At 32.3% G+C, this 27641-nt stretch overlaps 1 protein-coding gene across 1 annotated transcript in view; it reads right to left on the bottom strand.

Moving 5' to 3' along the window:
• Positions 1-17193, bottom strand: part of LOC130893635 (uncharacterized) — a 97189-nt gene extending 79996 nt beyond the window's left edge. The window contains exon 1 of the mRNA XM_057799882.1: positions 16797-17193. The gene's annotated coding sequence lies outside the window, so the exon portion shown is untranslated. The remainder of the gene's footprint in view (positions 1-16796) is intronic.
• Between the last annotated feature and the right edge of the window lie 10448 nt (positions 17194-27641).

The raw sequence follows: 27641 nt of genomic DNA, 5'->3' as shown, positions 1-27641 counted from the left end.
GATATGAGGGATATTCTATAAAGTGCGGTACATCTCATATTAACTGAAAAGTTGGTTCGAAAGCAGCGACATAGAGACGTTTCCATCTTGTGTTTGGCAATGTTTCAAAGAAAACAAAAAAACTATGTTGAAAAAAGGAGAAACTATCAATGGCGAGTATTATGCGACATTTTGTAATGTTTGAGCAAAGAAAATGTTGTTTCATCAAGACAATGTACCAGCTCACACATCTGTTATTGCAATGGCAAAAATTAATAAATTAAAGTTTCAATTGCTACCTCATGCACCTTATTTGCCAGATTAGGATTATTTTCTGTTCACAGATTCGGGGGTGAAAGATTTTCCAGCAGTTAAGAGGTGATATCGGCAGTTAATGGCTATTTTGAGGAGCTTGATGGTTCTTTAAAAAACATTAGATTCATCAATTTCCAAATGCAATATTCAAATTGATGCTTGATAGAAATATTAAGCGTATTGATTCTAAGAATACACTTTAACACAGTTCAAGAAATTATTATTATAATAATCATATCTATATGTTCTTAAGACGTACGTAATATATTTTTTGAGGGCTTATAAATTGTCGCATATTTGTAGATTACTTTCTTCCTACATTTGAGTTTTAAATTAAATGGTTCCCACCGCAGTTGTATAATTTCTCATGATATGTTTGATTATAAAATTTATAGAAAAGTTATAATGAAGTTACAAGCCAGAACCATGTTCTGAAAATGCGAAAATGGCTTATTTGACATATCTTGGTATTGTAATCGGAGATCAAGACAAGACAAGACGTGGTTTACCCATGTCAGCTGTATCAGATGTAGCGTTTCATTGGTTCAGTGTATGAAAGGAAACAGAAGGAGTATGCTATGATGTAGTAGTATGATATGGCGAGAACTCACCAACTATTTTGCTTCAAAAAACAGTGTATTGACCAACCATTCACGCCAGGTGTTAAAATCTCTTCAACAGTTTGCGTGGTTGCGAATTTCTAGTATCTTCAGCGCTGTTGCGATTTCGGATTGACTCTAACCCGAGTCCTTCCCAGCATTGAGCTCACCAAATTACATTCCGAAATCGACGGAGTTGTTGCTGAGATGTCAAGCAGGAGAGACCATCAGAAAACTGTTCGCTACACCGTAAAATTAACTGTCTCAGTAATTATTAGTACCTTACTCATTTTCGCAGTATTTCAGTTTGTCGTTTTTTACTTTGTGTGAGCATTAAATGTTGATTTTTCGTGAGATAGTCAGTGCCATATTTTTGTTCTTCTTTGATTGTCGTGTATGGATGAACAAACACTATGTGAGGCAAGTTTAGTCGGAAAAGTCCGAATTTCAACTGGGATCTAGAAATGTTTTAATCATGTGCCTCTAGTACACCTAGATATAGATGTAGTGTCCCCTTCTCTTACTACGATACTGGGGACCTAGTATTTACAGCTGATCTGTTAATCTCACTCCTTTTAGAAAGTCTAGATTGTGGGATGGCTGTAGCTGCCAGAGATCTTCGTCTTCTATTTCATACACTTCCAAGTGTAGAGCCTTGGAGTTCGGGAGTGATTCACACTTCGAAACAATTTGGATAGAGGTTTCGTTCTCTGTGCAAAAAAATCTGTACGCCGCATTATCTGCTAATTCTAACGTCTTCAGGTATCTATTGAGGCGACCGTACCAGAAAAAGTATACTTGAAAAATGTCCTTTTGCCACCGTTTTCTATTAAACTACAGATCGACCAACATAGCTTTGCCTCTGAGAATTGGATGCGCAGTAGATTAGTCGAGGATCTCGTGCAGTCAACATCGGTTAGTACAATCAGTGCAGAAATTATTTAGTGAACTGTTGTGATAATTCTGTAAAGTAAGTGAATTCTGTAACAGTAAAGTGAAAAACAAGGTTTTGAGTGGACAAAGCAGAGAAATTGTCAACAATGTCTTAAGATTTATGCAGGCAGAAGCAATGGCTGATGGAATAAGGATTCCTCTTGCGAGGGTAAGAAGTAATGGTAGAAATAAGTCAAAATGTAATAATAATTATTATTTATCATCGAAGGTTCAAGAACGTGTAGCAGAGGCTATGCGTAAGAACCGCAAGGAAAATTAAATCAGAGATGAAGAAAATAGAAGAAGGTTTACAGGAACCGTTTTCAACTTCAAATAAGAAGATAGTGAAACATTCGAACCTCACAATGGATGATGCTGCTTGGCTATTTTACGTAGGTGCATAGTTAATTTCCAGTTCACAGAAAAATGAATACCTACGCTCAGGGTAATTCGTAGAAATATCATTCGCGATATGGACTATCAGGGTTGCAAAGAGTCTTTGAAAAAAAACATTCATAAACTTGGATTTCGATGGAGGAAACAGAAAAATATTGATGGAGCGCCAGCCCATTCGACTACTGAGAATAGAATTCTTAAAAGAAATGCGGACTTACAGAGAAGAGGGAGGACCTATTATTTACATAGTTGAAACTTCATGCTACACACACGCACCAAAAAGGTTGGAGTGATAATACCGAGGATGGTCTAAAAAACCCTATTAGTAAAGAGCAACGTTTAATCATAGTACATGCAGGTGGAGAAAATGGATTTGTGCCTAATGCTTATATAAGATGGAAATCGAATTGCAATACAGGTGATTATCATAATAAGATGAATTTATATAATTATAAGAAATGGGTGTCAGAACAGTTGATTCCGGATTTGCCGCCAAAGAGCGTTGTGGTTATCGATAATGCACCTTATCATAATAAACAAATCAAGAAAATCCCAACGACATTGAACAAAAAAGCCTAGATGCAATCATGGTTATCGGAGAGAAATATTTAATAAAACGATGCTGAAACCTGAATGATATGCCCTATAAGCCAAAATATAAGCGACTACCACCATATCATCCGGATTTGAATCCAATCGAATCGGTTTGGGACGAACTCAAAAACTATGTTGCAAATAAAAATTTATCTTTTAATTTCAACAATTTTCTCCAGAGCAGTGGAAATCTCTTAGCAAAAGAGCCAAGAAATTTGAGGACGATTTCACGACGAATGAACCCATAATAGACATTATCGTAGATGATCTGATTATTGATTTAAATGAAGAGGATAGCGATACTGAATCAGAACAGGAAGATGAAGATTGTAATCTATCCGGAATCGAGGAACTACCCGTCGTATTATAATTTATAGGCAGTGATACTCAAAAAATTCGTAAAAATTGTTAAATAATGATTTATTCATTAAATAACCATCCATTTAAAGGTTATCCATTTTTCCCAATAATCCGATATGTTTTAATCCTTAACTTTTATTTAAATGAATTTTGACTAGGATTACAATATAGAACATTGAATCAGGTAGAAAGTATATCACTATGTGCTGTGACTATTAATACATCTACAATAAATAATACTCTCTAGTAATTATCATATTATGTATAATTCCTTTAATTATACTCTGTGGATGAATGAATAAGGATGTTGAGATTCCTATCCTTTACTGTTTTGTCGTTATGGTCAACCGATACCAAATTTGTTTCGACATTGATTCAGGTACTGCATTCAATCAACGGTTTCGACTAAAATTCTTCTCTCCATTGTACTTCCCGGTGGAAGGGCGAAGTCGGGAACCCTCTCATTTTATCGTTTGCGCATCTCAGAGGCAAAGCTATGTTGGTCGATCTGTAACTAACTAAGAAAAAATTTTTTGAAGGCTATGAATAAAGAAGACGAAGGATTCAAATACTTAAGACAAGTCTTTGCTCAGTTAAAAGAAAGTCACAAATTAAAAAGTTGCTGGGCGATATTCATTTTATACAAAAGCTTACTACGCAAGAGCTTCGAGCTTGGAACTTATTGGTAAGTGTCGTGAAGGGTTTTTTGGACAAAAATATGGATTTGGCTTGATTTAGAAGACTCATACAGTCGATTGTTGTTTAGTTTCGGGTTCAAATGCATAGATCCATGATTCATCGCCTGTCACTATCTTATAGACGTCTTTTGAAACTACTTGATTGAATTTTTTCAAAATTTCATTGCACTAATGCCCAAGTAGCCTCAATCTCACGGTATGTTACATGACGATCTTGCAGCATACACACAAGCTCGTTATTTTCTGACACACGAGCCGATTTTGGACTACCTTCACGGGATTCATCCTGTAGCGAAGTGCGACCACGATAGAATTCGTAAAACCAGCGAAACCCGGTGGCTCCAGATGGTGCTTCATCACCAAAAATCGAAGTGAGTTGATCGACACACTGCTGTTGGTTTAATTTACGTCGAAAATCGCGATTTAATTCCATTTTTTGGCCAAAATGAATCTATCTAACAATTCAAATTGCAACACGTTCTGAGTACGTTCACCATTAAAAATGTCAAACACTATTATGTCGAAAAACTTAAGTAGCAGCCCTCGTACACACATAAATTTTAAAGATTTCTCTTATTGACGTGAATTCTGTTTTATTTCATATATTGATTAGATAATACAGCGTTTGATTGGTTATTCATGTTTTGGAGAGTGAAAAATGTAGATATCAAGGATTAATAATAGCAAAGGAAACACAAATACGATTTTAAGAGAAGCTGGCTTTCACTTATTGAAGAAGAGAAAATTAAAATAAATCAAAACTCCACCAGTTTTTCATATAGACAGGAAATATTGGGGTTACAATTTAAGAAGAAGTGATTAGCATGGTTTGGGGAGAGATAATCACAAGCTGGTTTTGATTTATTTGCGGACGCGATTGAGGCGTAGCATAGCATTAAATATTTACGGCTTATATTCAGTGGGGATCCTCTAGAGAGAGTTTTCCAAATAAAAATGATAAAAGAGAATATTACATGCCACTTTTCCAATTTCTTCATTTCTTTCGACCTTGAAAGAAAGGTTTAATATTATGGAAGAATCATTCATTTTTCAAATTGAGTTTATTCAAAAGTATTATACTCAATATCTGGATGCGCGTACATGAAAATTACATCTTTTTTCAAAAGCAATGAGAAATCATTGTATTCAAGTAATGATTTCGCAACAATAGTCTGACCTTTCTCTAGTTATATACTGCGACGAATATTGATTAATATTCTTCTTCTAAAAACAAGAGTTAGATTGACTTTTTGGCCATATCTCTGAAAGAATTACGCTGTCCTGACGAGATCCAAGTAGAATTAAATCGGTCGATAAACTATGCTATTTTCCTTGCAATTGTGAGATAATGTTTAGTTTTTGTATTGGAATATTTGTCGACCTGAGAATATTACAATGAACAGTGCGAATGAATATTGAATTTTCACAGTTAAAAAAATTAGATATACATCAATCATCAACTCATAGTGATTTTCTTTAACTGATGTAATGAAATAGAGTTGTGAATTTCAAATAAATTCAATAAATTGGAATCAAATTCAGAATTGATTCCTAATCATTTGGTAACCAATTTAAATGCTTGATTACGAGCTTAATCAAAATATCGAGAACCTCTACAACTTATCGGTAATCAATAACTATTAGAATTCATATGATCCACGAATACGAAACTATAACTGAAAATTCAGAGCTTCGAAAGATTCTTTTGAAAGTACGCATGCGATCGGACCCTAAACTGATTCGGGATCAAACCCGCGAACATAGCTATGATTTCAAATTACGAAAATGCGTGTGAGTATAATAGGAGAGTTTTGGTTGCCTGAAGGGTGAGTTATATTTTTAGAACAAATTGGTAATGGGTAGAAAGAATATATATAATTGAGGATCACGCTTAAATTACTGTAATATGAAACTCAACGGATATTATATCGACAAAATTACTTGGTTAATGAAAATCAAAAAGTATAAAGTTTTTTGCTTTGCTTTTTATTTATGAAACTATCTTATATAACAAAACTATATAGTCCATAAGTCAGATTAATTAGAGTACATTTGTAAAACCAACTTTTTCGTCTCCCATGGTAAATTTGATCTTAATTTGTATTATATTATTTAAAGTGTGCTTATATTTTTCTATATATTTTTATTTGTATATATTCTAGTTAATTTTTGTATTATACGAGTACAAGGTGGCGTAAAAAGAGCGCATGAATTTCAAACCAGTATAATTTGCTTTATTTTGATTACATATTAACTCTGTCGACATTTTGTGGAGTTGGCGCCGCATGAGAACGACTTCTGTTTGATAACTGAGCCAGTTGTGCGAAAACAGGCAACCCAATGAAGTATTGTGTTGTATATCGAACCATTTCGAGGAACATTGCGTAAAAGCCGTTGAACACTAATAACAGATTCACAGCTTTTGAGGAAATATTCAACAGCGAAAACGCGATGGGGCACGGTCCACTGCGCCGTTGCTACTAAAACTGGATACCCTAACCTACAAAACAACCAGCCCCCGCTCTTCCCACTCCCACTAGTCAACTCAAATTCATGCGTTATTTTTGCGCCACTTTTGTCATTATACATATTTAGCTATTTAAAAAGCGAAAACTGCTTAAAAAGAAAATAATTATCCCGAAAAATGATGAACAACATATTCAAGAAAAGGATAAATAGATACTATAACCAACTAAGAAACAAAACAGAAATTGAACATCTAAACAAAAAACATTTTTCGTTACCATTATTTGGAACTAATACATTATCCAAATATTTCACTAAACTAAAATCTAAAAGATCCAAAACAAAAGGAGTAATATTATAAAAATATAAAATAATGAACTTTGTTATTCAAAAGGATCAACCTACATATTTTGTGTTTTTAGAAATCCTGATTATTTTTCATGTAATATTATTCTCTATACCTAAATGCCACAATTTCGGAGTTATATCTACATTTACAGTATCTCCACCAAAGTAACAATAAATATTGTACATTTAGATGGCTACGATTGAATAAACTCCTTTAATTCGAATATTCTTTAATAATTTATCTGCTAATACAAATCTCTCGTAACAAGGTCTAGTGTCAGTGAGTTAGTAAAACGTTTAATGAAACTGGTGCAGTAAAATATTTATCCAAATCATGGAGCTGAAAACCTACAATAACTGAAGACAAATCTTCAAATGTTTGTGTTATGTTACAAGTAGATCCACATTTGTGAAGTAGAAAAATTCGGAATTTTAGAAAACATACAGTAAAGGCGATTACAGCAGATGCTTAAAATGTTGTCCCTTTACTTCAACACAACAAGCCATGCGATTTTTAAAACTTTGCAAAATATTTTGCAACATCCCTGACTGCTCAATTCTACTTATCTCTGTGGTAATCCTATCTTCTAATTCCTGAATATTGGCAGTTTCTGTTTTATAAACGATGTTTTTTAAGTGATTCCACAAGAAATCGTCTAAAGACGCCTTCCAGTCCATCTTCTGGGAAACACATTATTTAGGTATTGCCTCACCATACACGCAAAGTGAGGTGGGGCACCATCTTGTTGTCGTTTGGGATATTATTATTGTATGAAAATTTCTAATAATGAATTTTTTTTTAAATGTAATTGAAAATACTTCGGTCCATTTAAGTTAGCCTCATTGAAAAGGGAATCAATTATTTTGTCACCTATTATTCCGGCCCATACATTCAGTTTTTCGGGATATTGGATGTGGGCTTCATGCATCCAACGAGGGTTGTTAGGTGACCAGTTTGCGAAATATCAATTTCCCTGGATATTTGCCTTACTCAAGTGTGGATCGTCTTCTAACAGGACACAAACATCTAAAGATTTGACTTTGTTGACTTCTACGCCTATCACCATATCCTAATATCATACAAAAATCAATTCGTTCTTTAATCAGATTAACGATCAAACGGAATCAAATACACGGAAAAGAAAATTTTTAGAAATGGATTATATACCTACATAAAAAGGAGAATACTAACAATGATAAAAAGGACCTGAATAATTTAAGTTAAATTTTTAGTTCTATTTCATAAATTTCATTGCAATTACGAATAATTTGAGTGATGGTTGTTACATATTTTTGAGATGTAAAAACTAAAGGAATATTAATTTTTTTCACATTAAAATAGTGTGAGATGAATAAAGTTTGGTAATCAAAAATTTTCTAACAAAAAATGTAGAAATCAAAATTTCCTATAAAATTGTTCCAGATCACTTGTATGTATTTGTGAAACACACCGAGATTTTTGAACAAAAATCATCAAAATTTTATGCTTTGTTGGATTGGCATTATTCTAATGTCCTTTTGGTATCGAACTGCGACATGACATGTTTTCACGAGTATATCTTGTACAAGATAAAATCTTGTTGTTGACTTTTTAATAGGTTCGTTCCAACCCATCAAAAAACTGTCTTCGGTATGGTGTTTTCTCATTTGAATTTGATCCTTGAGAATGCATCTTACTTTCTTTAATAGCTATTGTATTAAGGATTGAGAAGTGTTTGTTATTTCAATACATTACATATTGTTTGAAAAATCTATTTGAGGCAGACAAACACAGTAGGAAAAGTATTCCAAATACGGGGATGAACATTAGAAGAAAGGAGTTTTAATTTCCCATTTAATGTGACAAAAAAATCTTTTGAAAAATGACTAGAGCAGCTCATTGTATCATAAAGAAATTTTAATATCGAAAATAATAAATCAAAATGAGAAATTCTCATACAAGATAAGAAAAGCATGAAGTACACTTAGTACTTTTCCCCAAAATCGGATTTATATTAGTGCAATCTTTTTTGGAACTACTTCGAAGTGATATAAATCCAATACAATTTTGTGAAAGTACAGTCAGTGAAACAAGTTAGTACCAATTTTTTGGTAACCAAGCATATATTGCGATTCTAAATTTTAATAACAATTTCACAATTTTCAAAATATGTTGCTAATTTTTTTCTTTATATACTGATAAGGTAAAATATAGTTCTATGAAATAAAATCGACAACAAAGTATTAGTAAGGCCCAGAACCGAAACATTTTTTAAAAAATATTCAAAACATCAAAAAGTATTATTACACATAAAGAGTAATTGATTGGAATTTTAAAATATGTAAAATTTGATTGACCTTATTTTAGTCAAATCCTTCACTTGAAGATAGTTGTATTCTCGATTTTTTATAATTTCCTAATTTACTTAAACTGGTTTTAAACTGTGGGCTAAATTTAGACCCACTTTCATTTAATCACTCAATTTATTTAGGCCCTTACACTAAACGAACTTATATAATTAGAATTATCCACTACTTAAATAATTAACTATTTACTACTTTTCTTATTAATTTAAATTCACCGGTTACTTCTCTATTACGTTCCGTTCATCTTGATATTTAATTATAAACTAACTCACGCTGCTAAACAAGCTCGTTATATATAAGAAAGGAATTTCTAGAATTCTAGAAAATAAACAAACAAACAAGTGAATAAAACACCGTACTAGAAATTAGTTCTAAAAAAATAGTATAAACAACTCTCCGCTGCTTATGAAAAAACATATTAAAGACACCGCTATGATAAAAATATGGGTACAAAACATCAAACGAATCGGCTTATTCGCTAAATTATACACTTCCATTATAACCAAACAGGATTGGCTTTGCGGTCTATGTCGTGGACGAGGATTTAACAATATCATTGTGATAATCGCCAGTGCTACTTAACTTGACTTTCACCTATCATATGAATTGTGTACGAAAACTGCATTAACTACGAGGGTTTTGAGATAAATTTTTTCAACCCTAGTCAATTTGATAGGAGATATTGAGCAGTAATCATTCTATATTCTACCTGTATTCGAAATTAACATGTTTTAACAAGCCAAAGACTTTCGTTTCGTGATTTTTGTGATATTTGCTTGAATACGAGGGTTTCTACTTAAGTTTTGAGAGAGAGAAATAAAAAAAAATATTTATAATTGGATGTGGCTCTATTATTTTTGGAAATATTGAGATCATTACACTTTTGCACGCGTCTGTACCAATTGTAGAAATATTTTTTCCATTCTGATTGAGGTACTTCCAAAACATGTTCCATTTGAACTAATCAACCGCTTCCTCAGGTGTAGAAAATCGTTGACTTTTTTGATCTGCAGAAATAAGAAGCAATCATTGAGTACGGCGGATAACCCATCAATTCAATGTTTTTATTGTTCAAAAACGTTTCTATTTTAACTAATGTGTGAGAACTTGCGTTGTCGTAGTGGAAAATGATTCGTCTTCTGCGATTGGTTCTCCTGATTTTTTCGAACGGTGGCGACATCTCTATTATTCCGAAAAAATAGACGACCATTTGTTTCGAGTGCTTCATGCACGAACAACTTTTGTTGGATTTGGCCGATACAATCGATTGTTGTTCAGTTTCGAATTAATATGCATAGACATATCTTATAGACGTCTCTGAAGCATCGCGATTGAATTTTTTAGCATTTATTTACACCAATTCACACGGGATTTATTTTAAGCGATTGTCAAATTATGCAGTATCCAAAGTAAAAAAATCTTTTTAATAACTAAATGTTCATGCAATATTTTATGTATGCAAGTGGAATTAATGCCCCAGTATGCCTCAAACTCACGGTATCTCGCATGATGATCTGGTAATATCAGTTTACCCAAAGCATCGATGTTTTCTGGCACGACAACCGATTTTGGACGACCTTCAAGAAATTTATCCAGTGGCAAAGTGCGATAATGATTGAATTCGGTAAACCAGCGACACGGTGGCTCGAAATGGTGCTTTATCACCAAAAGTAGAAGCGAGTTGATCGGCACACTGCTGTTGATGTATTCCTCGTCGAGAGTAATCGAAAAAATCATCGCGCGACATTGTTTGGCAAAACTTACTTTTGGACAATATAAAAATTTAAGTGTTTTCAACTTTTGTCCGAGACTATACCAACAATACAATTTCAAGTTGAAGATTGTCAACTTACAATTCAAATTTTACTTGTTCGGGAATTATTAATTAATATGTAGAATAACCGAAATAATGTTTTTACTTTATGTTTGTGTAACAGAACTGTAAATGTTGTTGCTTGTTTCAAGTTTATTTTTAATGGCATCATAATCATAATAAAAAGGTACAAAAATTGTGGGTAGGTACTTGTTTTACATCTTTGCATTTAATATGCTATATTTGCTAAACGGCGTACAGTTTGGTCAAAATTTATCTGCACTAAACACTCTGACTTTTACACATTGCGTTCGCGCCTTAATTGTTTCTCATTTGTTCTCTTACTGACACAAAAGACAGTTGACATAAATCAAGTCCTATGTAAGTGTATCCTATATTATTAGAAATGTTTCAAAATATACGTTTTTATTTTACAATCTTTTGATTTAAAGTAATGCGCAGAACAACTCAGAATAATGGGTACTAAATTGTAACCAGAGAAATACCGTGCACATACAATTCAAATACTCAAACTGACAATGATTAGAATTTTATGAAATATACTATTTATAGATACCAACAAAACATTGTTTCACAAAATATTTTTTTCTCCAATAATTCTACGTTTACTCTACGTAGAATGGCAAACAAGCAAAATTAACGATATTGGAGTACGCAAAATCCACAGTGGATGAGGGAATTCAATATCACAGAATAATTGGACCATATTTTTTGAGGGGATAATACCTGGGAGAGTTACTATTCAATATATGCTTTAAGATAACTTTTCCTTGTCAATGAATCAACTTTGTCGAACAATTTCAAATCATTTATTTTTTATCTATAAAAAGAGATGTAGAGGAAACATATCCTTCCTACCGAATGGGTATATATAAATATTGTTACTTACCACATCACCCAATAACTCGCGTGACTATGAAAAACACATTTTTTGCCAAAAAATTGATTGAATTCTTCAATGTAATCTTCTTCAAGAGCAATACAATCATTTCAATGTCTCCCTAACTTTTCAATTCGTGCATGTAGAAGGATTTGTCTTGTTCCTCAAAATACTTCCGTTTCAGCAATTGCTTCTTCATTTGAGCTTAATAACCAATAGTCACTCGGGGCCAGATCTGGACGATACGGTGGATGAGGAAGCAATTCGAAGTCTAATTCGTTCAATGTAACTATCTTTGCCATCTACTTGTGAATCTGTTCATTGTCTTAGTGATTTTTTCTTCGACATATGAGGCCGTTTTTCTTTCATTTTTGCATTTAAACGATCTAACAATTCTATGTAGTATTTGCTATTGATTGTCACTCCCTTTCGGAGATAGTCGACGAACAATATTCCAGGCGTATCTGAAAATACTGAGGCCATAACCTTCCCAGCAGACTGTTGTGTCTTAAGACGCTTCGGACTTGGTTCACCGGCCGCAGTCCACTCAGATGATGTCCGTTTTGATTCCGGAGTGAAGTGTGAACCATGTTTCATCCATTATCACATATTGTCGCAAAAAATCTCTGATTTATTACGAGTAAACATAGCTAAACACTGCTGGGAATCATCAACACATTGTTGTTTTTGTTTAGCTATGGGTAATTGTGAACATACTGTCTTCTGCTATTTTTACGGCCTCAGCTTTCTCGTGCAATTTCAATTTACGATTAGATATAACCAATATGTAGACTTTTTTGATATTTTCTCGAGTAACCTCAATTTGATGACCAGAGCGTTCACCATCATAGGTGTCTGTACGACCACATCTAAATTCAGCAAACCAATAACAAATGGAGTATAGATATCACTTTTGAAGCTATTACTAAGTATGTACAGTATTTTTAGTAGTAGTTTTAAATCCATTGTTTTTAAAATAACAACAGTAGTTTCACTTGAATGGCTGTCACTTTTTTCTGACTAATCGAAATGCCATGAAATTTCACACATATTCTTTTGAAAGTTGGTACTTCATAAACGTCATATGGATTTGACAATGGCAGCACCATCTGTGTATCAGTCACACGACCTATTAAGTTATGTCATACGTCAAATTCTACTTAGTTGTGTATGTTATGGTGTTAATTATTACAATTACAAAAAATTGATTTTCTATTGCTAACGTTCAGAATAAAGAAGTGAACGTGAAAATTTGCTTACTCATAGTTGGGGCTAATTGTATTGAATCCATATCAGTCGTCAAATCTCAAATATTAAATCTGATAAACCAACGCTGTGCCGTTCATTAATTAACTGTTTTTCCCTTCAATTTCACATATTTCCCTTGCTGCCACAGCTTCTTTAAAATTTTGTTTTCAAGAAGTCTTAATAATACTCGTATTTCACATTTATCGCATTCCATACCATAATAATGATACATGACACTACATAATGAACAAAGAGAGAATGAAGAAAAAAAGTAAAGCAACAGTACTATGTATTTAAAGAATTATGGACTATCAAGTTGTGTGGTGTAATCGCAGACTTAATACCTGATATTTTAGTTTAGATAGGAATTTGATTCCTTGAACTGAAATGCTGTTTGCATTATGAGCAGATTCATTCGATTTAATAATACAAATGTTCGTGAAAGGTGAATTTAATCTATTGAACTGCCGTATTGACGAAAAAAAAATTGTTTAAAAATTTATTTCCATATATTGTTATTTATTTTATTCATAATTCTCTCGTTCCTTGTTCTCAGTATAATTTTTGTACTCAAACATATCTATTGAAAAATTGAATTGAAACAATAAATTATTTGGGATGTGATTTCTCCAGAAACTATTAAAAATATTGTTGGCTCAGCAAATAAAAATCAAGAAGGAGTGGATAGAAACCCCTAAAAGTCGTAAAGCGAAGGAAAACCGTTTACTGGGAAAATAGACTTAGCAATTAGGAGTACAATAATCTGAAATAGATGATACAAAGCAAGATAAGGAGAGAAAAGTAAGCAGATTCTAAAAAACCTTTGAATAATTGTACATTTTATGTATTTACAAATTTACATTTTTTAATTATTCGTATGATTCCAACTATTCCACTACACCAACATTCACAAGTGTTGGTATAGTGGAATTGAGAACAGTCTATCCAGTATGAATACCACCAACGGTTCCAGAATTAAGTTGTCTTCAATAATGATAACTGCCCGACATAAACTAGCATTTGCATTATTACTTGATTTAGGTACATATAAATAAATAAATTTTTCAACTCGATTAAATTTGACAGAAGATATTGAGCAGTAATCATTCTACCTTCTACCTCTACTCGAAATTCAAATGTTTTTACAGGCCAATGACTTAATAAATTTCATATCAATTGCAGCTTTTCTTTAAACATCTTTAGTTTTGTGATTGTTTTTGTGATATTTGCTTGATTACTACTTAAGCTTTGAGAAAGACAAATAAAAACAAATATCAATAATTGGATATGGCTTTATTGTTTTTCAAAATATACTCTATTAAGATTAATACACTTTTGCATGCGTTTGAACAATTTGTCGTAGCCTTTTTTCCATTCCGATTGAGGTACCTCAAAAACATGTTTGAACGGTTCAACCGCTTCTTCATGTGTAGAAAAAAAATTGACCTCGCAATTTATTTTTGATCTGCGGGAATTATAAGAAGTCATTTGGTGCCAAAGAAAGACTGTACGGCGGATAACCCATCAATTCGATGTTTCGACTGTTTAAAAACGTTATACGACATATTCACATGAGTGTTACCATATCTCAAAACTTAAGTAGCAACCCTCGTACATTCATAAATATTAAAGAAATAGAGATTATAAGGTATGATCTTCATCATAAACATAAAAATTTTTGTTAGAAATATAATCATGAAAGTTTACGGTTTGGTTTAGTATTAGGAAAATTGAAGCAACGGAAGTAAGTAGAGAACCTTAAAGAAATGGTGATTATAAAATAAATAATTCATAAGTTTTTAAACACCGTTTAAGTACCACAGTTTTTGGTTAATGTTTATAATGCATACCAAAATAGTAGTTCGTAATGGACTATAATTACCACCATTGCAGTCATGGGAATCATTGGACAGACTAGTAAGTAGTTTAATATTCATAAATTTTGACAGAGAAATGCATTGGACCCTTTTAACACTCGGAAATCATACACAGTGTTTCCGTGAACGTGATTAATGAGTACAAGTACATTAAAAATGAATATTTTAATAAAGATTCTTAGTTCGGTCAATTTTCGAAAAACTGGATTGTTGCATAAACGTTAAGAATAACATTAGATTCACTATTCGTGAGATCTGAAATTAACTAAAGTTGTATTCACCAATATATGAATCTCTATGCTTTTTATATACACAAAAGATATCCACAAGGGTTGTTTGAGAAGTTTCTGATCTCAACCTGAAGGTACCAGTACTTGTGCCGTATCAGCTTGACTCACAAACAACGTTCTGGCTGGCCAAAAGCTCCAAAAACCAGAAATATGCATTTGTGGGCTGGAGATTTATGCATGCGTATGCAACTCAAGCAAAATGAGTCGGTTTTTTGTAAGGATTCAGAACTATAGATGGCGGTTTAGGCCGGAAAATTGATATATCTAGAATTTGTTGGCGATACTTATGAGTTTGTGTTCATCGACTATCTCAAATTGCTTGATAAGATGAAGGGAGAAATTGCAAAAAAGCCACCGCATTTGAAGAAAAAGAAAGTGCTTTTCAATCAGGACAATGCACTTTCTCATATTTCAGTGAACACCATGGTTATTCAAAAATTTCACTTCGAATTGGTTGACAATTATTCACCAGATCTAGCCTCCAACGACTTTTTCGTGTTTTCGTATTACACTAAGTAGCTTATGCGTTATGTGAGGTTAGGCTGAAGTGGTGGAGTACAGTTAGAATAGGTCCATTGTGATGATTCAAGAAGATCTTTATTGTACTTGATTCGGTAAACTCAGCTATATGTCTTATTTCCAGACAAAAGATTTCCTCAAATACAATTAGTAAGTGATACCCGAGGGCCACCATTCTCTTTGTAAAAACTGAACTGAAAAATAGACCAATTTCGAGTATATGATTATTACTTGATATTCAAGTGAGCCGAGAAGAATTGAATTGGGATAATGTATTGAAACCCATTCTATACACTAGTTCTACGTTTTATTCTGTAACTGTGAAAATAGGTATAATTTACAATGCGAGAAAAAGTGGTCTTATTTTATTCACTTCATGCACCAGTTGTCAAGTTCAGTCCTGTTGGAATGTTGGGTTCTCAAAAGAAGAATATTCTTATATCAATTTCCGGCCACTTGGGAATATCAATAAAAAGGAATAGAAGACAAAGGAAAATTAGAACAAGAAGCTAAATGTGAAAATTTTATATTCTATTAAAATTTAGTAACAGACTGGTGAAAGCACTTCAAAATAGCGTCGAGTTTACTCTACCATAAGTGGTGTTCAAATCTATATATATTAGATACGTATTTTGTTTGCAATGATATTTTAGTGCGAAAAGTATTCCTACAATCTAGAATCCTAATCCAGAAAAAACAAACCTTGTCTTGTTAAGAGGACAATTTATAGATGCTCGCAGAGAAAGCAATATATCAAATATCCATATAAACGATTCACATTTCAAAATCGTCATATCAAATATAAAAACTCAAGTCTTTTGTTGATTTAATAAACAGTTCTTTCACTAAGTAAAGAATAGTAATTTATGTAACGTGACAATACATATTATTTATTTTCAAAATTGAGTACTTCAATAATAATTTATATTAATTGTTTTACATGTATGTTTTTATACTTTTGATGTGAATTTTTGTGTTTTAGCGCAGATTAAATTTATATCTTCATATCCAATATAATATTATTATTTTTTAATCAAAATTTATGGAAAAACACCTTTATCATTGAAAAAATAAAATAAATAATTTCATCTAATATAAAAATCCAACTTCTTACCTAGTTAACCTGCTTTCATCAGAACGGTTCCATCAAGAGCTTTATACTTCCTTCTTCCCATATTTCAAATAATAAAAATTCACTTCTAATCGATGCACTGTAAAGCAACACTAAAGATTACGGCATATCTCGCAAGTAATAGCTTCTCTCTATAAAACCAGCTCTCATTTATATGATAAAACCATGCAAAAACCGATGTATTGAAAGAAAGACTTGGAGTTTCTGTTTTTCTTCACCACTCCGACACTCTACAATCCTCACGATAACGTATACAAAACTCGCAGCCTATGCACGGGAATCCAAAGCAAATATTTTTACAATACAAGAATATAAAATTGCCTAAAAGCTGAGAATTTGACAGAGCATACACACAGTCTTGCAAGGCCCGGGCAGAAACAAACCTCTCTGATTTATTCCGGAACAACCGTAGTAGGTCTGCGCTGCATCTACCATGAGTGAAAAATCGAAGTTGTCGAAAACGCATGTCGTAACTTCGTCGGGATGGCTTATATTCATCCCTTCTTTGCTAATGTTCACCCTAAATGGTCTCTCTCCACCCAGAGCCGACCCCATCGTATTTTCTCTCTGCTAGTGTCGAAATATACTCTAATGTTTTTTTATATTGTAAAATTTGCCGCATCAAATAGTAAATTAAAGGGTAGATATTACAGGGTTATGTCAAAAATATATCTTTGTCATCGGGATATTTCATAATATACGTGTCATTTTCAAGAATACTTTATAATTTAAAATAATTTAGAGTAATAATCTAGTATATAATAGGAGGTCCAGTAACACTATTGAGTGATGATTTACTTAAGGCCTATGTTTTTAGACTCTTGGCTGAGTACCAACGCGATTTCAAGAGGGTGGCTAAACATCGATATTTTGCAAAAAAAATGAATATTTTGTTTATTAAGTTGAAGCTAACATTTCTTTCAGTAGTTCTCTAGTAACCGACAATCATCGAGACAAAACTGGCAAAACGATTGGACGGTTCTAAGAGGGCAACAACATGCCGCGGAAGCAATGAACCTTTCATTATTCAGTTAAGCTTCATATTATAGTATGTTATTGTATCGACTATTTCAAGTGTGTATGACAATTTGCAGAACAAAATAACGGTTTTAACTATATGGTTGAACAATTTGAACGTCTCGTATGTGTGCCCTTCTCACGTGACATCGATCGTACAATAAAGTATGTTATGAAGCTTTAATTGGAGCTGATATTTTGATACTTGAAAGTGACACAAAAAAATTGTCTTATTTTTTTAATAGGAAATTAAATTCTTTTCAAAAAAGGTTCATAAGAATTTTTTGTATGTCACGTAGTTTCTACGATATAGTGGAAAGAATTCAAACACATATTTTGAAATATGCTTATAACTAGATATTCCTCTTGAAAACTTTTTGCAGATAATGTGATGTTCTAAATGAAGGCGATATTTGTGTTTATTTCAATAATCAGTATTGACCGAGAACTTAAAATTTTTATAATTTTGTCAAAAAAAAATATTTCACTTCATAGAATAGTTTTCTATCGAATGTAAAATTTTAAAAAAATAATCATATTCCCAAAGCAGGTAGTACTGATTACACTATCAAGATTCGTAATTTCGATTTATGGAACTTACCACCAAGCTCGACTGAATTGCACCAAAAAATTACTAAGGATCTTGTATATCGCTAATGTTTGGTTTAATGCACATTTATAGCATGCAATTTAACAGTTACTCCACAACCATTGCTGGCACACCAATATACTCAGGGATATTTTCACTAGAGCCAGCAAAAACAATGAAGTTCACTCTGAATAGGATGAGTACATTCAATAGCAAATATTAAAGTAATATTACATTATCTATATTAATTTGACATTCATGGACATAAAATCTAAAGCAATAAGTTATCTATAGTTTATTTTAGAAAGGTGTAGAGTAATAAAACCTCATTAAGTATGCAAAGGGACCACAGAGTGACCCAAAGAATATTTAAGCCACTTTCATAATTTGACATTGTACAGCCCATTGCAAATTCATTTCAAAGATGTTAATTGCATCTTTTGATGTTACTCATCTCATTTATAATCTCTTTATGCAACAGTTCTCGAAAAACGGCACCATATTTCCAAATCTTCCGGACTTATTTGTGTTTCCGGCAGCAAATATACATTGATTTGTGGATCTTTCGTAGGAGTGGTCATAACTTTTTCCAAAAAGATGTAATAGTTGATGGAAATTCCATTCCAAACAAAGAACAAAAACCAAATCTTTCATATTAAATTCTTTTAACGTTTTTTATATCGGCTGGTCTTTTGGTACAGCTTCTTAAAAGTAGGTTTCTCTTATAATCTTGCTCTACAAGAAGAAAAATTATGATTCTTCAACCATTTTCGACCTTTTGGTACGAAGCATACATCAAAATAATCTACATAAATGAACTAATGTATGAAGAGGACCTGCTAATATTGGCTAAATAAAAAAGAAGAGTTACAAAACGAAATACCGAAGTATAATAATGAAAAGAAGCAATAAGGATTGTAGATAAACATACAAAAGACAGAAATAATGAAAATATATGACAAAGAAGAACTAACTATGCAGATACAAGAACTGGAAAAGAAAAGCCAATTGAGCCAATAAGACATATGTAGCCCTGTACAGAATATGCTTCAACAAAAAAAAAACAAAATAACGAGAATCTACGAATTAGTACTACTACCAATACTGATATATGGGTGCTAATTAACAAAATGAAGCAAACAAAATAGCGGGGGTGAAGAGACTCGATAAAATAAGGAAATAGAAAAACGGTTGAGATGGTTTGAACACATAGTGAGAATGAAGGAGAACTGAACAGAGAAAAGTCAGATCTAGAAGGATGTGGAATGAAGAAATAGGATAAAAACGGGATTGAACTGGAGACGGGCTAAACAAGAAGCAAAAGAATTAAATGGTGAAGAAATATCACCTCTATACCATTACGTAACTCCAAAACACTAGACTTATGAGTGTATGAATTAGAAGATGAAGATCTTTGGCAGCTACATTCATCCCACATTCTGGACTTTCTGTAAGGAGTGGGATCAACAGTCAACACATCAGCTATAAATACTGGGTTTCCCAATACCAAAGCAAGAAAGGGTGACACAATAGATCCTTTGCGTCGTAGTGTTTATGATACTACAGTAGAGACATACATAGATATAAAAACAATATTTTCTTCAACTTTTTACTTTTTATATGTTTTTCATGATGATTTTAGGTCTTTAGGTAAAAATTTACTTTTCGTCAAGTTATTTCATACTGTGACGATTAATACTTCTAAAACTTGACTTCTCTAATTCAAATATTAAGATCAAATGATCTTAATATTTTTCTCATCAATTACATTTTTATTAATGATTCATTACACCATATCTTAATAATATGTATTCTCAGTCGCAATAACCTATGCTCATTAGTTATCTATTGATGTGGTGCAATCATTTTTACTTGCCATGTCGGTTGAAATTATTGTTCAAGTTCATTAAGGACTATTTGTGCTGAGAGATATGTTTTCCGTGACACCAAATTGATGCTGTATCAGGTTCTGCTGATACTTGAACTCAACTCCTCTACGTCTGTGCGTTGAGCGAATATTACTGCTTATTTATGTGATGTAAAACATTTAATACGGCAATTGAATACGTGAAATTGAGACATTTTAAACCGTATCTGTAATATTGCAGCTATCAAATTGATTTTAGTAGTAGTTTATTTAACAGTCAATCTTAGAGCTCACGTGGAATTATTCTAATACGTTCCTCGAGCAAAATATCACAGAAATAAGTAAAATTATCATAAAAGTTTCCAACCTAGACGGAGATGTCAGCACTTATGAATAAAGTTGGGGAATATGTTTGCGAATGCCTTGGGAGATTGTCAATAAAATTTCAACTTTTTTGATAATAGTATAAGTGATTTTGTGCGAAATTTTTCTGAAAATGGAGAAGCAATTTTCCTACGGAAATGAAAAAGGAATTAGACGCTCCATATGAAGACTCTGCACCATTATTCTCGACCGTTAAATTCTGGGCAGCTAAGTTCAAACGTAGACGTACCAGCTTGATGGACGACGATCGTTTGGAACGCCCAAATACTTCACCAAATGGTACTCTACATCAAAATAAGGCTTTTGCCATATACTGACTGAAGAATTATGCAAGCATAAGTTAGCCTCTCACTGCTGGTCACTTTGGATCAAAAGCGCGTTCGAATGAATAGGCCTTATTGATGCGGTCCAAGTAAATAGAGTTGGAATGTTTCCGTCCATTGCAAACTGTAATTGGAACCTGGAACCACCACTACACTTCGGAACAAAATAGACACAGGGCAAACCTGCTTTTATAAGGACACAAAGACGGTTTCGAGATTATCTTTTCATAGGTTAGTAATAGGATTGTGTTCATCGTCTATTTTCAAAATGATTAAATAATGACAGGAAAGTCACATATCATTGCTTGGTAAAGGAAGAAATTTCAAAAAAAGCGACCGCATTTGATGAAAAAAGGAAGTGCTTTTCTATCAGGACAACCCTTCTCACATTTTTGTGATCGCCATGGGTGAAATTCAAGAATTGCATTCGAAACTGGTTGATCTCTCATCTTATTTACCAATTCTTGCCTCCCAACGACGATTTCACATGCAGATGTGAGATTTTGAGGAGAAAGACGGCATTGAGTATATTAAAATTATCTAACAAAATATCGATATTTTCTGTCCTTACCTAACTGCACCCTTCTTCACATAGCGTAACTCATTACAAGTTTAAACGGTGAGCAACCCTTTGGTAAACCACTGTACAATTAAATGCGAGTGGGAAAGGCTCTAAACATCATCGAGCATATTTTACAATGAGAACTAACATATTAACTACCTTTTATAATAACTGTATCAGAACTAAGGTAATAACATAAGAGTTTGGTTGCCAACTTGTTGTCTGTCAAGTGGAAAGGACATTTTTATATAAAATTTACGTTAAAAGTAACATTTTTAATTCAAGCTAACATGATTAAAAATTGAATTTATAAATACTTTTACTACTAGTTAAAAAATAGTTACTTATGCAAAAAGTGCAAAAAGTGTTTATTGCACACGACGTGGATTTGACTAACGATGCCGTTGGGCCGAGTTTGACATCACGTCTTAACGTTTTATTAAAGTGTAAAAAAATAAAAAGCGTAATTAAAGAGCTAAATATTTAATAATTCATTAACACTATCGGTTAACATTGAGAAAGCTAGGAAATAGTATATAGGAATAATTTAACTTAAACATTATTTGTACCCTTAATTTTAAAAGTAAAAGTACAATTTTTGCAATTTTTAATATTAATATTTTCTAATGAATTATTGGGACGTTATATTTACGGTATATATCGATCAAATTTAATCCTTCTTCAGCCTCACCTCTAATCACAAAACTTCGTCTCTTGTCATTTTTTGAACGTGGTACAATTAATATTGAACCTACTTCTTTTGTGTCTTCAATACTCAATTTTTTCAGCACAACTCTACAACATGCTCATGTTATACAAAATATTTTCGGTAACTTTAAAATGTCTCGCAAAAGCTAACAAATATTTACTGACTTACTTTTTTCATCAAATACTGCGAATTTGGAGTTTCTTTTAGAAATTAATTTAATGAAAATATAAATACTTTTGGCTTTTTTACCGAAATCCTGCTTCATAAATGCCATTAATTTTTTGTAATTTTTAATATTAATATCTTCTTTTTATATCTTGCACTAGTGTTATAAAGATCCACTTTTTCCAGTAAATGTAGTTCAATAAAGTTGTATTTATTGCAAGTAACAATTTTATCAAAAATAAGAGTATTTATTTATTGATTTGCAGTGAAATATGTTTGAATAAGGCTAATTTGTGAAACCTTAATAAGAAATTTCTGCACTAAATTGTTTTATTTACCATGTTCTAATAACATAACTAACATTCTCTTATCTATGTATAGTAATAATACCACTGCAAGTAGAACAGTTGTTTATGTAGACTCCTTGCAAAGATAACTAATTTCTTAAAGCATCTTGACATGTATTGCTGCTACTTGAAGATGGTACTAGTTCAGAGTGCTGTTTATCGCTATTTGAAGATGTTGCAGCTGCTAATGCAATAGGAAACTCATCACACAGATTGGAAACGGGAATGATGCTGCCAGCAATTTTATTCTTATTTCCAATAGATTTCTCAATGTACCCCTCAGCGACCGTTGAAGATTTCCATCCTCCGTATCGTTTGATTGTCGTCAGCTCCTGAATTCGCAAGTGAAGACGCTGATGATCTTCAAAAGCAGTGACCAGTAAAGAGCTTCGGATCGAATAATTTTAAATACTGACAACATCTTACCAAACGGTGGATAATGCATTTATTGTTAACGTACTAACAAAAAATCGTCTATAAGATTTCCTAAGAGAGAAGTAGTTTAAAGGGATATAAAAATAACGCTGAACGTTGGTTTTCGTATCCGAAATATATATTAGCAACGAATTTTCTAATTCTTCTATTTCATCTAACTTCAAACTGCATAGCTCTTCATGGCGACATGCACCAAATATACCGGAAATTATTGCCATTTGCATCATCAAATAATCGGTATCTGGAGCTTCATTCATCTATATATTCGCTGATTAGAATTTTTTATTTCTTCGGACGGTAGTCCACATTATGTCGCTTCAGAATTGCGAAAATTTGTGATATTTGCTGATGTCCATATTATTCTTAATCAGCAAACTAGCTTTTATCATTGAATGGTTAGACCACATTATAGAAGATTTCCACACCTCGGGTTTTCTTTGAAAAAAACCAAAAATACAGTTTCACTAAACTTTCCTTCAACTTTATTCGATTTACACGATGGTACGCAATCTCATATTGTTGTTTCATTTTCAGAGGCAGCAAATCCAATGTTCTGTTCACTGTCCACTGTTCACTGTCCAACGGAACAACAGTGTCGAATTCGGCACGTACGCGTTCAGTTCCAGTATTGAATTTTTCACTATTCATCTTTGTTGTTGCAGTACAATACAAATTGTCAATAAAAACACATCAAATTACCTTGACTTTTTAAAAAGTAAAATAACTGTTTGAATGTTGCCATAACAATATCTCATGACCCTCTGATATTGAAAAAAACATTGATAAACATACATATACATCTACAAATTTCATTAGTTGATGCTTTTGCCTAAAGCAATAAGGAATCGAATTCCGTATTTCTCAATTGATTAATTTCAGTAAAATATAATTAAATATCGCACCTAAGTGGTAAACCTCGGGATATATTTTATTTGAAGTTGAAAATCTCGCTCCGCTTGTTTTTTAATTATCTCCACTCACAAAAAAATCTCAATTTCAACCTTTGTATCATAAATATCAATTATTATCGCCTTTACTAACATAAACCATACTTTTGGAATTATTTTATATCTGCAACAAAAAACGTATGAGATTATTTTCAACCCTATCAATTGTTGAGCAGTGTATTATAATTGCGGTATAGTGGTCAGACTCTTCTACCAAAAAGTTCGATTTCTGGAATTTGAACGTCCTACTCTTATTATTGCCGATTAGGGTCATGAATCAACCACCCATAAAAACTATTGTGTTATAATTTTGGTCCGTTAAATGCTAAAGAGAAGCCACAAGTTCGGTTTTTATATCTTAACAGTGTACACTTTACGATCAGATAATGAGTACCGAAAAATGTAAACATATTAGAAAGTATTATTGGAAGAGTAGCTTTTCAAAAATTGAAAAAAATACAATACAATATTTGGAGAGAGAGATAGAGAAATGCTTTATTGTCAAATAACTAAGAAACAAACATACAAATAACTAAATGAAGACACAAATAGAATAAAATGAACTTTACACAACTACAAAACTACAATGAATAATGAAATTAGCTTTTAAAATGTAGATATATGTGAAATTTTTTATATGTAGAGAGAGAGAGAGAGAAATGCTTTATTGTCAAAAAATTGTGACCATTTGTGGACAAAGGCTTCTACAAACATAAAAATAACTAAATAAAGATACAAATATCATAAAATTTCAATATACAGAAGAAAACCACTATGAATAATAGGTAATTATTCATTAAACCAATATGTAGCATGACCGAAATTAAATATTATTATTAGAATAGAATACGTTTAAAGAATAGAAGGCACTTTCCTGGAAATATGCCCTCAAATTATTGCGAATTGCGGGTAAAGATGATATCAATTTGATTTCAATTGGCAAGTTATTGTACATTTTTTTGCAATGTGAAATATTGAGCCCTCAACTAATTCTGAACGTGGTAGTGATCTGCGTTCCTAAGTGGATTTTTAATCTTTTAAAGAAGTCCCGGCAGTGAGCCCTGTTGTTTAGTCCGATTACATATCCAACAGCTCTCTTTTGTAGTTTCAAGATTCGCTCAAATTGAGTCGCACCAATACATACCCAAGAAGGGAAGGGCTTATCGGAGATGCGACTCAATAAGGGCATAATAAACTGTTAAGGAGATGTATAATCTCAGTTCTTTGGAAACTGGAGGAACTTAATTTCGTGTACTATTCAGAATTGACGGTTTTACGTTGCTCTAATGGAACGGTAGTGACATGTCCAGTTATTCCAAAAAACCAAACCATATTTTAAACCTATTTATGAATAATTCTTAAAGAAAATAAAGAAAATTTTGAAAGGCCGAACTTTTCCTTTGTTGTAAAAAGCTGCAGTATAATCACAGCCTGTATAAGCTTTGGTAGTTATGTATTTGTGTTTACACCTACATGCACTTGATTTAGAGGCGCATGCGCAACTACACTGTTATATCCTTGTCTCTAGCAAGAAAAGTTAAAAGGCTTCTCTCTCTCATTCAAATATTTTTCTTTCAAATTATGAAATTTTATTTTTTTTTATAAAGGCTGCAGATGATTTCAAGGCAACTGCCACTTACAGATATATTCGATTTTTATTTAATTTTCTAAATGTGCTCACAAATTTTTATTAACATGTGAGAGAAATAAATTAAATTTATTTATAACATTGTTCATTGCTTTGTTCATGTGATTTACATGATAAGGAAAAAATTATAATTTCACTGCATGTTGATTAATTAATTATTGTTATTTGTATCAGACCTACGGTGGCAGACATTTTTTCAATAAAATTATAACATTAAAATAAGCCTATAAAAAATTATTATATCTAGTTCCTATTTGTGGATGTGATGTACTCATTTTTGCTTTTAAACAACACATATGTAATATTTTTCTGACACTTCTATTTGAAATTATTGCGCCAGTGACATGAGACAATAAAATATTTTGCAATAATGAAAAAGTTCAACACAACTTACTTCATAAACCGACGTTTGAAAAAAATTTTTCGCCGTTACACATTCTTAAGATATCTCGGGAGAGAAAAAAGATATCGACATGCGACTTTCACTATTTTGATGTTAATTTCATTTACTTTTGAAAAACCTGCTTAAATTTTTATTTTTTTTTATTAAAACGCCCTCTAGCATTCCCGTAGCTAATTTAATTGCTTAGAATTTATATATTTTGTATTGCTAAACAAAAACTTTTTCAAATAACACCAAGTTTATATAAATTCGCTAAGAAGAACCGAACACGCATTTTTTCATTATAAGGATCCCACTCTCCCCCATCTCTGATTTGAAGACATAGACTAAAACTTGTGGAATGAAAAATGCACAGAATTTTTGAAAATTTCGATTATTGTATATAACACGCTAATTAATTGGGTGAAATTTAAAAAGTTTTGCTTTTTTAATTGTATATTTTCAAATGCGCCCTCTACTGGTGGACCTAAAATTAGGAAAATAATTTCCACGTGTTTCTCGACGCCATTTTGTTGGAATTTTTCACTTTTGTTGCAATTTTTTATCGTTGAAGCTGTAAATATAGTCCGTTCCTGAGAGTTGTCCACCTGGTACATTTATATTTAGAGAGAGGGAGAGAGAGATTACATTAAATAATAAAATGTCCAAATCATAAACTCTCGTTTTTCTAAGCGAACGACCAAACTCACCCTTTTTTGGAATGTCACTCTACTGTGAGTTTTGGTCAACTGCAAATACAAATATGAAAACGGTTTAAATTGTTGTCTTTGCAACAAAAATACAATCAAAAATCTTAATCATCCAATTGTAGTTTATTGATTTACAGGGTGGATTCCAAGTAATATATTGGTAGATATAAATCCTACGATATCTTTGCCATAAGATTGTCTTTTAAAGATATGGAATAGGCAAAATATTATATCAACATATTTCGTATAGTTCATTCCAAGATATATTTCGACTTAACTCCATTAAACATCGAATACTCGCCTTTAATAATCCCTAAGTGTCGAGGTTTGGAAACATCTGCCGCAATAGACAAACTGATCAATTAACAAAAACATTAATGTTCACAGTAAAATATAGCGATGCCAATATAAGTAATAACAGTGGCGGCTCTTGATTTGGAGAGAAGATGGTGGCAATTTTCATTCAATACAGAAAAAAACTGATTAACGTTATTGAAATAACGCCGAATTGGTAGTATCTCCACTAAAAATACGAATACTTACTGGATATCTTGTAGTTACTATTATGATATGATGAACTGTTATAGAATAACATAATTAGACACCGTTAATTATTTAGTACTTCAATTATTTGATTTAAATACAGTAACAAAAGTTAAGCAAGACCTGACGACCGATGACCATAACCAATTGCCTAGTCCCCTTTATCCAGCACTGTCATATGAAAAAATAACCAAGTTTA

This window comes from Diorhabda carinulata, chromosome 5, assembly GCF_026250575.1.
Source record: "Diorhabda carinulata isolate Delta chromosome 5, icDioCari1.1, whole genome shotgun sequence".
NCBI lineage: Eukaryota > Metazoa > Arthropoda > Insecta > Coleoptera > Chrysomelidae > Diorhabda > Diorhabda carinulata.
This window is presented reverse-complemented; position numbering and strand designations above follow the sequence as displayed.